General features: G+C 35.7%; 1 protein-coding gene across 7 annotated transcripts in view; it reads right to left on the reverse strand.

Moving 5' to 3' along the window:
* Positions 1-15,215, reverse strand: part of RPS6KC1 (ribosomal protein S6 kinase C1) — a 138,366-nt gene that overhangs the window by 75,114 nt on the left and 48,037 nt on the right. The gene's annotated exons all lie outside the window — the stretch shown is intronic.

Below are 15,215 nucleotides of genomic sequence, written 5' to 3' on the forward strand. Positions count from 1 at the left end.
TACAGCATTTTACGCCAATCGGCTGCAGTATGCCAAGTCTCATGAGTATCAGAAGTTTTTAATGTATAATATCCATTACTGTTTTAAATGTATATCCATTCTATCTAAATCCACCAAACACATGTACCTTTGACATGAGACCAACAAATGAAGAACAAAATCCTGCCCAAAACAGTTTCACATTCAACTTATCCTGCTTGAGTTCTAACAACATGAAAGATCATAATTATTATTGCTATTATTACTACATAATAACTAATATCGCAAACCAATAACCATCCTCAGATGGACATGCCTGAAGGCCCAAGGTATGTGATCTGTAAAGTTCTGTTTTCAGAGCTAACAAAATCTAAAATTAAGTAAGAAGCACACCCTATAGTATTTTCTAGGGTCCCTTCTCTTTTTTTAAGAATTTTAAAAACATCTACAGAAAAACCTTAGTAATAAAGAACTCCAAGGAAACAAGATTTTTCTATTTATTTTCACAATCAAATTTTTTAGAATTAGCCCTCCTGGGCCTAAGTTCACGTAACTCTTTATTTTGATACAACTATTTCTAAACTGAGTATTGACTACTACGATATGCTACAGGTGTCAAGTCAGCTACTGGGATATGCCATAGGTGTGTCTATCTCCACCTGGTCTCCAAAAAGAACATGAGAAACGTATTATAGCAAATCCAATGACAGTTTCCCAATTGCCAAACCTGAGCTTTAGATCAAATGCTTATTTTGGAAAATTTGGGGTTGGGTTTGATCAACACAGAACAAAGCCCTAGTTCCAAACATTCTGGAATAAGAAAATACATGATCAAGACAAAAAGGGGAACAAGACAGAAGCTTATTTATTAAAACAAGAAATCAAACTTGGGATCAGCTATGCAAGAAGTCTAAATACTGAATTCCACTGCTTATATAGCTATAAATGTAAAGGTAATAATGCATATAATGAATGCTATTTCAAATGGCTGAATTCTACACATTGTTAAACCTTCAGGACAAATACACCACGTCTGTGAGGAGTATTGTACTGATATACCAGACGGGGCATTTTAAGCCTACTTGATATTTTCAGAAACTACTTCCTACACATACTTTGAAATTCAGCTTATTTATCACCTCCTCCAGAACCCTCCCTATAAGCTTTCTCTTTCTACTGGCCAAGCACCCGTTTATATCTATCTTTAGAATCGTTCAGATTCAAAAATGTTTATAGAGAATTTCCTAGATAAGAGACACTGTACTAGAAGACACAATAATGGAAAATTCCCCACCTTCAAGGACATTACAAGTAAATACATATTCATTCAATAAATAATTGCACAGATAATTATTTCATTATAAATACAATAAGTATTTGAAGCAAACAGTGTGCAGCACAGTTCAGGAAATCTATTCTGGTCTGAACAGAGGTAAGGAAAGGCTTCCTTTAGGAAATGTCATTGAAATGGAGAACCTGATGAAGCAGGAGGGGGTATCACTGAAGCAGTTCAGTAAAACACTCAGGGCTCACCTTATGTAAAAGTTCTAACATTTGGGAAGGACCTTGGTGCCTTCCAGGAGTTAAACAGCAGCCACTGTGGCTAAAGAAGAATAAGAGAAAAGAAATGGTTCAAGATGGGCCTGCACAGGGAGGCAGAAGCCAAATCATTCATATCTTTGTAGACCGTAATATCATTAAGTTTCATCCTCAAAGCAAGAAAGTGACATGATTAGACTCTATTTTCAAAAGATCACTCAGACTATTGGCAGAGAAAGAATGGATTAGAATCAAGGACGAACAGAAGCAGAAAAACCATTTATAAAGTTGTTAGAGAAATGATGACAGAAGGTGGGACTTCCAGAATGTCAGAGTGAAAAGCTAGACAAAACCTCTCCCCGGACAAAAGCAGTCAACATTATCAAAACAATTCTGGAAACTAACTAGAGACATACAACAAATTGGGAAATATTTATATAAGAAGAAGTACTGAACTGTAAGCACTAAGAGAAGCAAGGGTGTTAACATGGAGCTACTCCCACCCATCCCCTAGCACAACGCATAGAAGATGCGAGGAGCACAGCCTTCCTGCTGCTGGAGGGAGTTGGTCTGATCTGTCTCCAGTGAAAAGCTCCATGCTATTGAAATCAACAGCAATCAATGACAAACAACAGACAAGTCAAAATTTTAGCAGGCAAATCTAGAAAACGAGATAGTCATAGTGTGCTTTGATAAGCTCCAACATCTTGAAAGTGATACATATACACAGAAGAGACCATAGAGGGCTCCAGCTATTCGCTCATTCCTAGTGAACGGGAGGCCTTACAATAAGCAAAAAATAAAAACATACCAATAACCGTCCTAAAATGGACATTCCTGAAATATGTGATATGCCAGGACGGACTTGAATTTTGAATGCCCTAACCCACACAGACACTCTCAGCAAATGACAGAGCCTCAATGACTCATGCAATTTAAGCACGATATCTAAATAATCACTGGCCAACGGTCTGGGGGGATATTAGAGTCCAGAGTTGCTATATTACCTACAATGTCAAGTTTTCAACAAAATATTATGAGACATGCAAAGAAACGAGTATGGCTCATAAAAAGAAAAAGCAATCGATAGAAACTGTCTCAGAGAGGACTCATATGTAAATCTTAGTAGACAAACACTTCCAAACAACTATTATAACTGTCCAAAGAACTAAAAGAAACCATGTTTAAGGAATTTTTAAAAGTACAAAGACAATGAATCATCAAATACAGATTAATAATAAAAACATAGAAATGGTCAAAAAGAAACCAAATAGAAATTCTGTTAAAAAGTACCCAACAGCACATTGAGCTGACAGAAAAAAGAAATCAACAAATTTGAAGACAGCTTAGTAGACATTATCCAGACTGAACAAAATTAAACAATAAAAAGGGGGGAGGAGAGAACAAGACTCAGACACCTGTAGAAACCATCAAGCACACTAACATACACATAATGCAGTCCAAGAAACAACAGCGAGAAGGGGAGGGGAGGAAAGGCAGAAAAAACTATTTGAAGACATAATCGCTGAAAACTTCTCCAAATATGATGAACATTGACCTATACATCCAAGAAGGTCATCAAATACCATGGAAACAACAAACACCAAGAAGGATAAACTTGAGATCCACACATAAATGCATAATAACTAAACTATCAAAAGCCAAAACAGAAAATCTTAAAGGAGCAAAATGTGTAAATTAATCATGTATTAGGGAATCTCAACAAGATTAACAACTCACCTATTACCAGAAAAAATGGAAACCAAAGGCAGCGGGATGGCATATTTAAAATGCTGGGTGTGGGGGGGAAATACCAAACAAAAATCCAATAACCAGCAAAACTACCTTTCCACAATAAAGGCAAAAATAAACATTCCCACATAAAAAATGAAAGAATTTGTTGGTAATAAACCTACCTTACACAAAATACTGGAGGGAAAATAAGGAAATGACACCACAGAGGAACTCAAATCTAAATGAATAAAGAAACTGAGTAAAGGAAATTACACAAATATAACAAACAGTATAAATATTTTTCTCATTTATTCTCCCAACTAGTTTAAAAGTACATTTAAACAATAATTATAAAACAACACTGTAGGGTTTATATAAAATGTACCATATATGAAAATACTAGCCAAAAGGAGCAGAACAGAAATGGAGCATATTAAAAGCAGTTTCTACATATTACTAGAATTAAAATAGTTTTGCTCTGAAGTAGGATGTTGTAAGTTAAAATACTTATTACTATAATCTTCAAAAAAACCACTACAGAAAATAAGAAACTCAAAATGATACAGTCTAATGTATAGAGAATGATGCACTAGAAAAATATCTACTTATCATAAAAGAAGGTAGTAAAAAACAAGACATGAGACAAATAGAAAACATATAGCAAGATGGCAGACATAAACCCAACCATATTATTAAATCAGGGATGTCCAAACTTTTTTCAACGTGTTTCACCAAGGGCCATATGCGGTAAAATCCACAAACAGCCGGGCCACTCACTCGAGGTGAAGTACGTATTGCCTCACCTGGTTTATGTAAGTAAACTAAATATATTTTTGGAATATGCTGCGGGCCGATAAAAAATGGATCGCGGGCCGCAGTTTGGACACCCCTGTATTAAATACACTAAATGTATATGGATTAAACATGCCAATCAAAAAATAGAGGTCAGGGGGAGGCCAGAAGGCTCAGTTGGTTAGAGCACGGGCTCTGAACCACAAGGCTGCCAGTTCGATTCCCACATGGGCCAGTGAGCTGCGGCCTCCACAACTAGATTGAAGACGAGCTATAGCTGAGCTGCTGGAGGGGCGGCCGGATGGCTCAGTTGGTTAGAGCGCAAGCTCTCAACAACAGGGTTGCAGGTTCAATTCCCGCGTTGGGTGGTGGGCTGTATCCCCTGCAACTAGGATTGAAAATGGCAACAGGACTTGGAGCTGAGCTGCGCCCTCCACAATTAAGATCGAAGGCCAACAACTTGGAGCTGATGGGCCCTGGAGAAACACACTGTTCCCCAATATTCCACAATAAAATTAAAAAACAAAACAAAAAACAGATATCATAAGACTGAATTTTTATTTTTTCAGTATCCAACTATATCCTGTCTACAGTAGATAACATTTTGATTCAAACAAATACATAGGTTGAAAGTAAAAGGCTGGAAAAAGAGATATCATGAAAAAATAAGAAAAGTGGAATAGCTATACCAATATCCAACAAACCAGTTTACAAAAAAAAAAATGTTAATACAGACAAAACCAGACATTGTATGTTAAAAAGTTAATCAAGAAGATATAACAGTTATAAACATGCATGGACCTAATAAGTGTCCTAAAATAGATGAAGCAAAAACTGACAGAAATAAAGGGAGAAACAAACAATTCAACATCAGTCAAAGCTGTCTCAATAATTGCTAAAACAAAGAGACAGAAAACCAGCACTGATGTAGACGACTTGAGCAACAATATCAACCAACTTGAATTAACTGACACCTACAAAATACTCCACTCAAAAACACCAGAATATACATTCTTTACAAGCACACATGAAACATTCTCCAAGACAGATCATATGCTAGACCACAAAACAAATGAGCCTCAATAAATGTAAAGGAATCTAGATCATACAAAGTATATTCACCAACCTCAAGAGAATTAAACTAGAAATCAACAACAAAAGAAAATTTGGGAAATTCACAAATATTTGAAAATTAGATACATTTCTAAGTAACACATGGGTCAAAAAATAGACCACGCTGGAAATTAGAAGTATGTCAAGAAAATGCAAGCAACATATCAAAATTTATGGGCTGTCGTGAAAGCAGTGCTTAGGACTTTATGGCTTTAAACATTGAAAGAATCTCAAATTTTTTTGACCTAAGCTTCCACTTCTTAAGATGAAATCTAAACTATGAAGAAAAAACTATGCAAAATCATTAGATAGTAAAATTCATGCTAAAATTGCAGTTTTAGGGGTTGATTTTAAAGGTCTGGAATGGATTAAACCATTTTGCATTACTTTCTATGGGGAAACTGTGCCTAGGTTTTCGAACGTTTCAGAACTCAGTCTTCCAGAACGAATTACGTTAAAAAACGAAGGTACCACTGTAATGAACATATCCATCACTCCCAATTAATAATTCTTTATTTTTGCCTTCATTTTTTAAATATATTTTCACTCGGTATAGAATTCTCAATTGACAGGGTTTTTTTTCTTCCTGTATGTTAAAGATGTTAATCAACTCTTCTTGTTTGCATTGTTTCTGACAAGAAATCTGAGGAAATTCTTAATCCTTGTTCTTCATTACATGTTTTTTCCTGCCTGCTTTTATGTTTAAGATTTTGTCTCTGGTTTTGAGTAGTTTGGTTATAATATGCCTTGGTGTAGTTTTCATGTTTATTATGCTTAGAGTTTGTTGCACTGCTTGGACCTATACAGTCATGCACCACATAACAACGTTTCAGTCAATGATGGACCCCATATATGATAGTGGTCCCATAAAATTATAATGGAGCTGAAAAATTCCTGTGACCAAGTGACATCATAGCCATCATAACATCATAGCGCAAAGTATCATTCATGTGTTTGTGGTGGTGCTGGTGAAAACAAACGTACTACAATACCAGTCACATAAAAGTATAGCACATACAATTACAGTAGTAGGCTACACAACCTTGGTTATAAGTACACTCTCTATGATGTTCACATAATGACGATATCATCTACTGATGCATTTCTCAGAATATATCCCTGCTGTAAACCAGCACATGACTGTAGAATGTTTTCATCATATTTGGAAACCTTTCAGGTATTATTTACTCAAATAATTTTCTGTCTCCCTCTCCTCCTTTTCAAGGGCTCCAATAATACATAAAGAAGTTGCTCTATAGCTTACTGATGGTATATATTAATTTTTGCTTTATTCTTTAAGCTGTGTTTCATTCTGGATAGCTTCAATTGCTATATCCTCCAGCTCATTAATCCTTTCTTCTATAATATCTAATCTGCCACTAATCCCCTTCCTTGTATTTTTCATTTCTAATACTATAGCTTTCATCACTATAAGTTCAATTTGGATCTTCTGTAAATCTTCCATGTCTCTACTTAAATTTTGAATATAATGAATACAGTTATAATAAGTTTTAAAGTCCTTCTTGGATAATTCTAACATCTGTGTCATTTCTGGGTGGGTTTTGATTGATTCATTTTTTTCATCATTATAGGTTATATTTTTTCTGCTTCTTTGAATAAATAGAACATTTTTAACATACGCCAGTCATTGTGAATTTTATATTATTAGGTAGTGGGTATTTTTCTAATCCTACAAATATTATTGAGATACAAATGTACTGAGATACAGTTATGTTTCTTGGGAGAAGTTTGATCCTTTTGGGTCTTGCTTCTAAGATTTGTAAGAGTGGGCCTAGAGTACAGCTATTATTGCACATCACTGAGGCAAGATTCTTCTGAGTATTCTATTCAGTGCCCTATGGTTGAGGTTTTTGAGACTACCTGTTAGGAAAAGATATTATTCCCAGCCCTATGGGAGTGACCAGAATGTTTCCCCTAAACCTTTCAGTGTACCCTTCCTGGCCTTGGGTATTTTCCCCACATCCACTAATCAATACTCTGCTGAATATTCCAGGGAACACTCTCAGAATCTCTGTACTGTTATCTCCTCTTTACATAAAATACTAGACATCAGGCAATGGTCCTGCAAGCTCTAACTGTGAATTCTACCTTTGGTCTTACTGGACTCTCAGCTCATCTCTTCAACTCGGGGGTTTTGCCAGGATTCATCTGATTGATTCCCTCTTCCTGAACCACAGCCTGGATCACAATGCAAATTCCTGTATCACTGGATCATGTCATTTAAAGGGATTATTATCATGTATTTACATGTCACGTCTTTGCCTCTTCTCATTTATTCCTTCTCATCTTGGTTTTTTTTACTTGGGTAAAAATAGGTCTTTTATTAACAATGAAAGACAGATTCAGGGTATTGTTCCCCCTCCAAGTACCAAACCAATCAATTACAACAACAAAAATCCAATGTGGGGTTCTCTGCTTCTAATCTCTGCTTTTATTTGTCCTGGGTACACAAGTCTTTGTTCTTTATTGTCTTTGTTCTATAGTGTGCTTTTCTTTTGTAGGGGAAGGAGCTATCACTGTTCAGGACTCATTCAACTATCTACAGCAAGATTTTACTATACTTGTGAGCTTTTTCACCAACAGCCAATAAAACAGATATGCTTTCATTAATCAGAGAATAATTTAATGACATCTCATATAGTTCAAAAATCAATTTAATCACGTGTACCTAAGATTATTCTATAATCAACTATTACAGAGTGACTATTCTGTAATGATTGGTTAACTACCAAAAACAAGGCGGAGACTACTAAAAGGCAAGAAAGTGTCCTACAAACATAAAAATGATAGCCATCATTTATACAAAGCACCATGACACCCTCAAATACTTCTTTGAATGTATCAAGCATCCCTTGTATTAAAATGATTAAATAGGCAGGGTGGCTTGGCCATAAAGAAAGCCTCAAGACATTTCAAAAACTGAAATCATTCAGACAAAGTTGTTTGAACACCATGGAATTCAGCTAGAGATGAATAACAGAAAGATAATTTGAAAAATCTCAACTGCTAGAAAATTAAATAGTATACTTATGATATACTTAGAAGTAATTCACAAGTGCAGTAGGCAGACTAATGGACCCCTAAACATGCTCGTGTCCTAACCCAGAAACTTGTGGGCTAATGCAACTTTACAAACATGATTAAGGGTAAGAATTGTGATAATTATCCTGGATTATCAGGGTAGACCCCACCAAATCACCAGGGTCCTTAAAATCAGATCATCTTTTCTTCCTGAAGATCAGAGTGAGATGTAACTATGGGAGAATGGTCAGACAGACAGATACAACATGGTGGGCTTTGAAGATGGAAGAAGGCACATCCTGTGTTCACGGATTGGAAGACTTAATTAATAGTGTTTAAATGGCAATACTCCCCAAATGTATTTAGATTGAATACAATCCCTATCAATATTCCAACAGCCTTTTTTGCAGAAAGATGATTTTCTTAAAAAATTTAAATAAGAATAAATTTAAAAAATAAAAATATGTCATTTACATCTCAATTTAAAAGGTGATTTTCAGGGGCCAGCCCGGTGGCTCAGGTGGTTGGAACTCTGTGCTCCTAACACCAAAGGCTGCCGGTTCAATTCCCACATGGGCCAGTGGGCTCTCAACCACAAGGTTGCTGGTTCAACTCCTCGAGTCCCACAAAGGATGGAGGGCAGTGCCCCCTGCAACTAAGATTGAACACTGCACCTAGAGCTGAGCTGCCGCTGAGCTCCCGAATGGCTCAGTTGGTTGGAGCGCGTCCTCTCAACCACAAGGTTCCCAGTTCGACTCTCACAAGGGATGGTGGGCTGAGCCCTCTGTCCCCTGCAACTAGCCACGGTAACTGGACCTGGAGCTGAGCTGCGCCCTCTGCAACTAAGACTGAAAGACAACAACTTGACTTGTTGTACACACTGTTGTCCTTGTCCTGGAAGTACACACTGTTCCCCAATAAAGTCCTGTTCCCCTTCCCCAATAAAATCTTTTAAAAAAAAAAAAGGTGATTTTCAAATTTATATTGAGTTATAAGGGGACCCAAATAGTTAAAACAAAATTGAAAAAGAACAACAAAGTTCTCAAAGGTGAGCATAAATTTAAAAAGCTAGGAGCCAATGCATTAGAAGGCAAGGTCACACCACCAATGCCTATTAAAAATACAGCGTTTGGTTGTTAGCCTTATGCTATACCAAATTTTGTACTGAACTGGGCAATCCCTTAAAAATAAAATGGTTTAAAAAAAAGTACCATAAACAAGCTAAATTAATTTTATTTTTAAAGCCATACATTTTTACTTTCGAAATTCAGCAACAAGAAATCCTGTGACTTGCCTCCCTTTATCAAACGGAGACTCATTACTGCCTTTCTCATATACTTAGAAGTATATGTGGGTTTGTGGTTTCTCCGGGGATTTTATTCCTCATTATGGGGGAAAAAAAGAATAGTCAAGACCCAGTTAAGAGACCCAGAACGATGCAGTACCTCAGCACACTAAATCACAGTTTTTAAAGTATGTCTGGCCATCCCTGAGAACCTAGCACACATGTACCCAGGGACGGGGTAAATAAAAAATAGCTTGATATTGCTTTTTATACCATTTACCAGGATGAAAATTGCAGAAGATTGTTTTCATCTCTCAGTTGAGTCATAACATCAGAAATAGTCTCACTGGTCAAAAAATATCAACTATCCAAAAAAAAGAGAGAGAGAGAGAGAGAGAGAGAGAGAGAGAGAGAGAGAGAGCGCAACAACAACATCCCGGAACACTTTTCCATTCTGAGGTTCATAATATATGCAGGAGAGGGGAGGGAAGGGGATCTCATTTTGAAGGACCATCACTATTTTACATTTTTACAAAAAACTATTTTGTATTCACTGTCACAATACCTTGGTATATATAAGTAACAAAAACTTGTTGAAATGTCAACTGAATGGATAGATGACAGAATAAGTAAACAAATGGGTAGAAAGAAGAAGAATAAACACTCAAAATACAGTTTAAAAATATTTGATACTGGAAAAGACTTGTTGCTTCTCCATTTTAAAAAGCTAGTCTAATTAAGAGGGGAAATGTGTGAGAAGCAGCAGGGCATTAGGGAAAGAAGACAAGATTTGACCTCAAAAATATCCAGATTTAAATCCTGGCTGAAACCCTTACTGGCTTGGGCCACTGAGCAAATGCTTGCTTTATGTAAATCTGGTTTTCTCCAGCTGTAAAATGGGGATTACAGTATCTGCCTTACAGAGTAAACCAGCACCTAGAACACACTAAAAAAAAGCAGCTCCCAAATCAATGCTGCAGTTCATAACATAGTTCCCAAATGGGTATTACTAATAATCCTCACCATCTGGTAGCTTCTTGTTTTAAACAATTATTCTTGCTAACTAGGTGCCCAGCTTTTAAAATCATTATATTAAATGTCTACACCCTCTAAATTTTGGTGTCCTAAGACAAAGCCCAATATGATCAGCCATAGTTCAGCACATAGGCTTGTTCTGAGAACTAAAAATAACATTAGGAAAAACCCCTTGTACAGTGACAGGTATATGATAAATAATAAATTGTTGTTATTTAAACATTTCATTAATACCTTTATGTCATCCATTTACCACTCGACATTATCACAATTATTCCTATAAATCCACACTGAGAATACAGATAAATCATGTCAGCCACTTACAGAAATATATAAACAAGACAGAAATGAAAAGGTATGTACTAAGACATTCTCTTCAAAGATTCAAGCTGTTTCCTTCAATCTTGACTTGGATTTTCTCTCTTAAATCCATAAAGACTTAAGGACTTAGAAGAGTAGACGGTACCTTAATTTCATTTCTAGATTGAATTTCATTTCATTTCTAGATTGAATAAGTAAAGTGTCAGGTTCAAAAGGAAAATTCAAAGCTACCACTATCAGGGTATACTTTTTCTCTGCTGGATGGGCAAAGAGATCTGCTATTGTGTTTTGCATCTAGTGTCAGCTGTGCAGACACCAGTTAAGTAAGAAAAATATCAAGTCCTCTTGTCAGATCTACAAACAACTCCTTTAGGATGAATAGTTAGGATGAATAGTTACTATTTAGAATAACAAAATTTGCCAACTCTAAAGAACCCCTGTATAAAGCACTCCTACTTAGCTCTGGAAGATTTTTTCCCCTGGATTATCAGATATTCAGAAATGATTACTTTATTATAAAGCATCCCAATCCAAACCAAGGTCACAGGTAACAATTCTTATAGCAAGAGTTAAATTCAAATGACTCACTCCTATTACTGGTTACGGTGATGTTTCAGTAACAGTTCTGACACACTAGAACAAACTTTCCCCAAGGAAATATCTCTTTTGCTCATATATGTCAAGTCAGCTCACATTTCCCCCAAATGAAAGAACAGTGTCCATTATACTCAACATCACACTCAATGGTGAGAAGCTGAAAGCTTTTCCTCTAAGGTGAGGAACAAGACAAGGATGTCCCTTTCGCCATTTTATTCAACACAGTACTGGACGTGCCAGCCAGAGCAAGTAGGCAAGAAATAGAAGTAAAAGACATCCAAGTCAGTAGGAAAGAAATAAAACTGTCTCTATTTGCAGGTGACATAATATTACATAGAGAAAACCCTAGAGAGTCCCCCAAAAAAACTTAGAATTAATCATTGAATTCAGTAAAGTTGCAGGATACAAAATCAATACACAAAAATCAATTCTGTTTCTATACACTAAAAACAAACTATCAGAAAAAAATTTTTAAAAATAATCCCACTTATAATTGCATCAAAAAGAATAAAATACCTAGGAATAAATTTAATCAAGGAGGTGAAAGATCTGAAAACTACAAATCATAGATGAAAGAAACAGAAGACAAAAGTAAATGGAGAGATATTCCACGATTATGGGTTGGAAGAATTAATACTGTTAAAAATGTCCATATTACCCAAAAGCAATCTATGAATTCAATGCAATTCCTATCAAAATTCCAACAGCATTTTTCACATTAGTAGAAAAAACAACCTTAAAATTTGTATGGAACCACAAAAGAACCCAAATAGCCAAAGCAATCTTGAGAAAGAACAACAAAACTGAAGGCATCATACTTCCTGATTTCAAACTATATTACAAAGCTATAGCAATCAAAATAGTATGCTACTGGTGTAAAAACAGATACATAGATCAATGGAACAAAACAGAAAGCTCAGAAATAAACCCACACGTATATGATCAATTAATTTATGACAAAGGAGCCAGGAATATACACTAGGGAAAGGATAGTCTCTTCAAACAATGGTGTTGGGAAAAACAGACAGCCACATGCAAAAGAATGACACTGGACCCCTACCTTACATCGTACACAAAAATCAATTCAAAATGAATTAAAGATTTGAATGTAAGACCTGAAACCACAAACGCCCAGAAGAAAACATAGAGGGTAAGCTCCTTGACATCGGTCTTGGCAATAACTTTTTGGATTTCACACCAAAAGCAAAGGCAACAGAAGCAAAAATAAATAAGTGGGACTACATCAAACCAAAAAGCTTCTACACAGTAAAGGAAACCATCAACAAAATGAAAAGGCAACTTAATAAATGGGAGAAAATATTTGCAAATCATATATAAGAGGTTAGTATCCAAAACATACAAAGAACTCACACAACTCAATAGCACAAAAACAATCTGATTAAAAAATGGGCAGAAGAACGGAATAGTCATTTTCCCAGTGAGGAAATACAGATGCCCAACAGGTACATGAAAAGGTGCTTAACATCACTAATCATCAGGGAATCCACAACACACCTGTCAGAATGAATATCATCAAAAAACAAGGTAATAAGTATTTAAGACGATATGAAGAAAAGGGAACTCTTGTACACTATTGGCAGGAACGTAAATTGGTGCAGGCACTATGGAAAACAGTATGGCAGTGCTTCAAAAAATTAAAATAGAATTACCATATGATCCAGCAATTCTTCTAGGTATATATGCAAAGGAAACAAAACCACTATCTTGACAAGGTATCTGCACTCCCATGTTCATTGCAGTGTTATTTACAATAGCCAAGAAAACAACCTACACATCCATCAACAGATAAATGTATAAAGAAAATGTGGTGTGCACACACATAAATAACGGAATATTATTCAACCATAAACATCAAGGAAATTCTGCCATTTGCAACAGCATAAATGGACACTGGGGGCATTATGATAAGAGAAATAAGTCAGAGAAAGACAAATATCAAATGATCTCATACATAGAATCTAAAAAAAACTGAACTCACAGAAAAAGAGAGCAGACTGCTGGTTGCCAGAGGCAGGGGGTGGAGGGTAGATAAAATAGGTGGCCAAAAGTTACAAACTTCGATTTATAAGATTAGTACGTTCTGGGGATGTAATGTGCAACATGGTGACTATAGTTATCAATACCGTACTGTGTATTTGAAAGTTGCTAAGAGAGTAGATCTTAAAAGTTGGTCATCACAAGAAAAAAATTTATAGCTATGTGAGATAATGGATGTTAACTAAACTTACTACGGTAATCAGTTCACATCATTATGTGGTACACCTTTAATTCAATGTTATATGTCAATTATATCTCATTAAACCTGGGAGGGAAATGTTTTTAAATAACGTCCATGTCCATACGTCTGTTAAGAGGAGACTGGCATACTTTTAAATATAGTCCATGGACAAGAAGCACTGCCCTGACGTTGCATCTGACATATAGTTAAATGTATAACCTCCAGGACTGAAACAGAGGTTATTTTACATATTGGTTAAAATTAAAACTCTGTGATTATGGCTCTAACAGTTTGTATGAACAAAAATTGATCACATTATGAATAAACACAAAAAGGCTAAAAGCAATTAGTATATTACAATTTGTCGGATTTGATGGCACATTAACAACAAAAACCAATCCAGGGCAGGAATGGATATTGTGGTTTCAGAAAGACAGGCACACATTAAATAGGAAAAATATGTTTAAATGGTAACATTCCTTAAGATAGGAGGGTTTGGTTTCAAGTTCTACTGGAGAAATAATTCACCACAATTACAAAGTAACTCAAATGATGTATTTTTTGTTATTTGCTGATATGCATCCATAATTCTCGTTTTGAAGCAAAGATTTTTATTTTTCTGGTGCCATCAAGTGGCAACATTTTGAAGTGTTCTAGGGTGAAATGAAAATAACTTTTAGACAAAAGATATCACACTGAGGTATTATATCTATGTCAATTAAATACTACTGATGTTTTAGCACAAAAATTATCTGAAAAGGAAAAATATCAAGAGCTGATAGTTTACAATTATTTTAAACTCCCAACACAAAATGAAAGCTAAGACGCGGAAAAATGAGTAGATCTTTAGCAGAATTCTCCAGTAGCAAACAAAAAAGCCAGAGAATTATGAAAGTATTTGAAAAACAAAAATTTGTTATCAAAATTATGTATCAGTCAAACCATGAGAAATGCGCCCTCTTAAACTCCATTAACATGGCTGTAAAAGAATTATTTTTAAGGTAAAAATCCCACAAGGACAAAGAGATTGAAAGAAAAGATAGCAGTAACAAAATTTTACACGCTAGAAAGAAGATGGATGAGTGGTTACTGATGGGAAACTCAAGAAAGCTGCCTAAAAGTGAGAGTGAAGGATTAAAACAAGAAAAGTAGTCCAAATTAGTTAAGCAGTTAGGTCACCAATACATACACTCCCTCTTCCACTCCCCACAGCCAAGTACTCATCTCTACACCCCAATGGAAGACTGAAAGTTTATAGTCTAGGAAGAGGAAGGCAGAAGGCTTCTAGACTACAGGACACCAGGCATAGTGAGGGAAGGAGTACCAGCAGATAACAACAAAAAAAAGTGTTAAAAACACAGGAGATTGTGGTCATCTCAATGGTCCTGACAAACAGTGAAAAGGATAATTTTCTGGAAAGAAAACCATTCGAAAGAAGTTCCCATCAACCTTTGATTCTTGTGTTCAAGAAGTCATGTAACTAACTGCAGCATGCTTCATTCTGTTTAGATAAGGAAAAGGCAAAAAATTAAAATAAAA

The sequence above is a fragment of the Rhinolophus ferrumequinum genome, chromosome 22 (assembly GCF_004115265.2).
Source record: "Rhinolophus ferrumequinum isolate MPI-CBG mRhiFer1 chromosome 22, mRhiFer1_v1.p, whole genome shotgun sequence".
Classification (NCBI taxonomy): Eukaryota; Metazoa; Chordata; class Mammalia; order Chiroptera; family Rhinolophidae; genus Rhinolophus; species Rhinolophus ferrumequinum.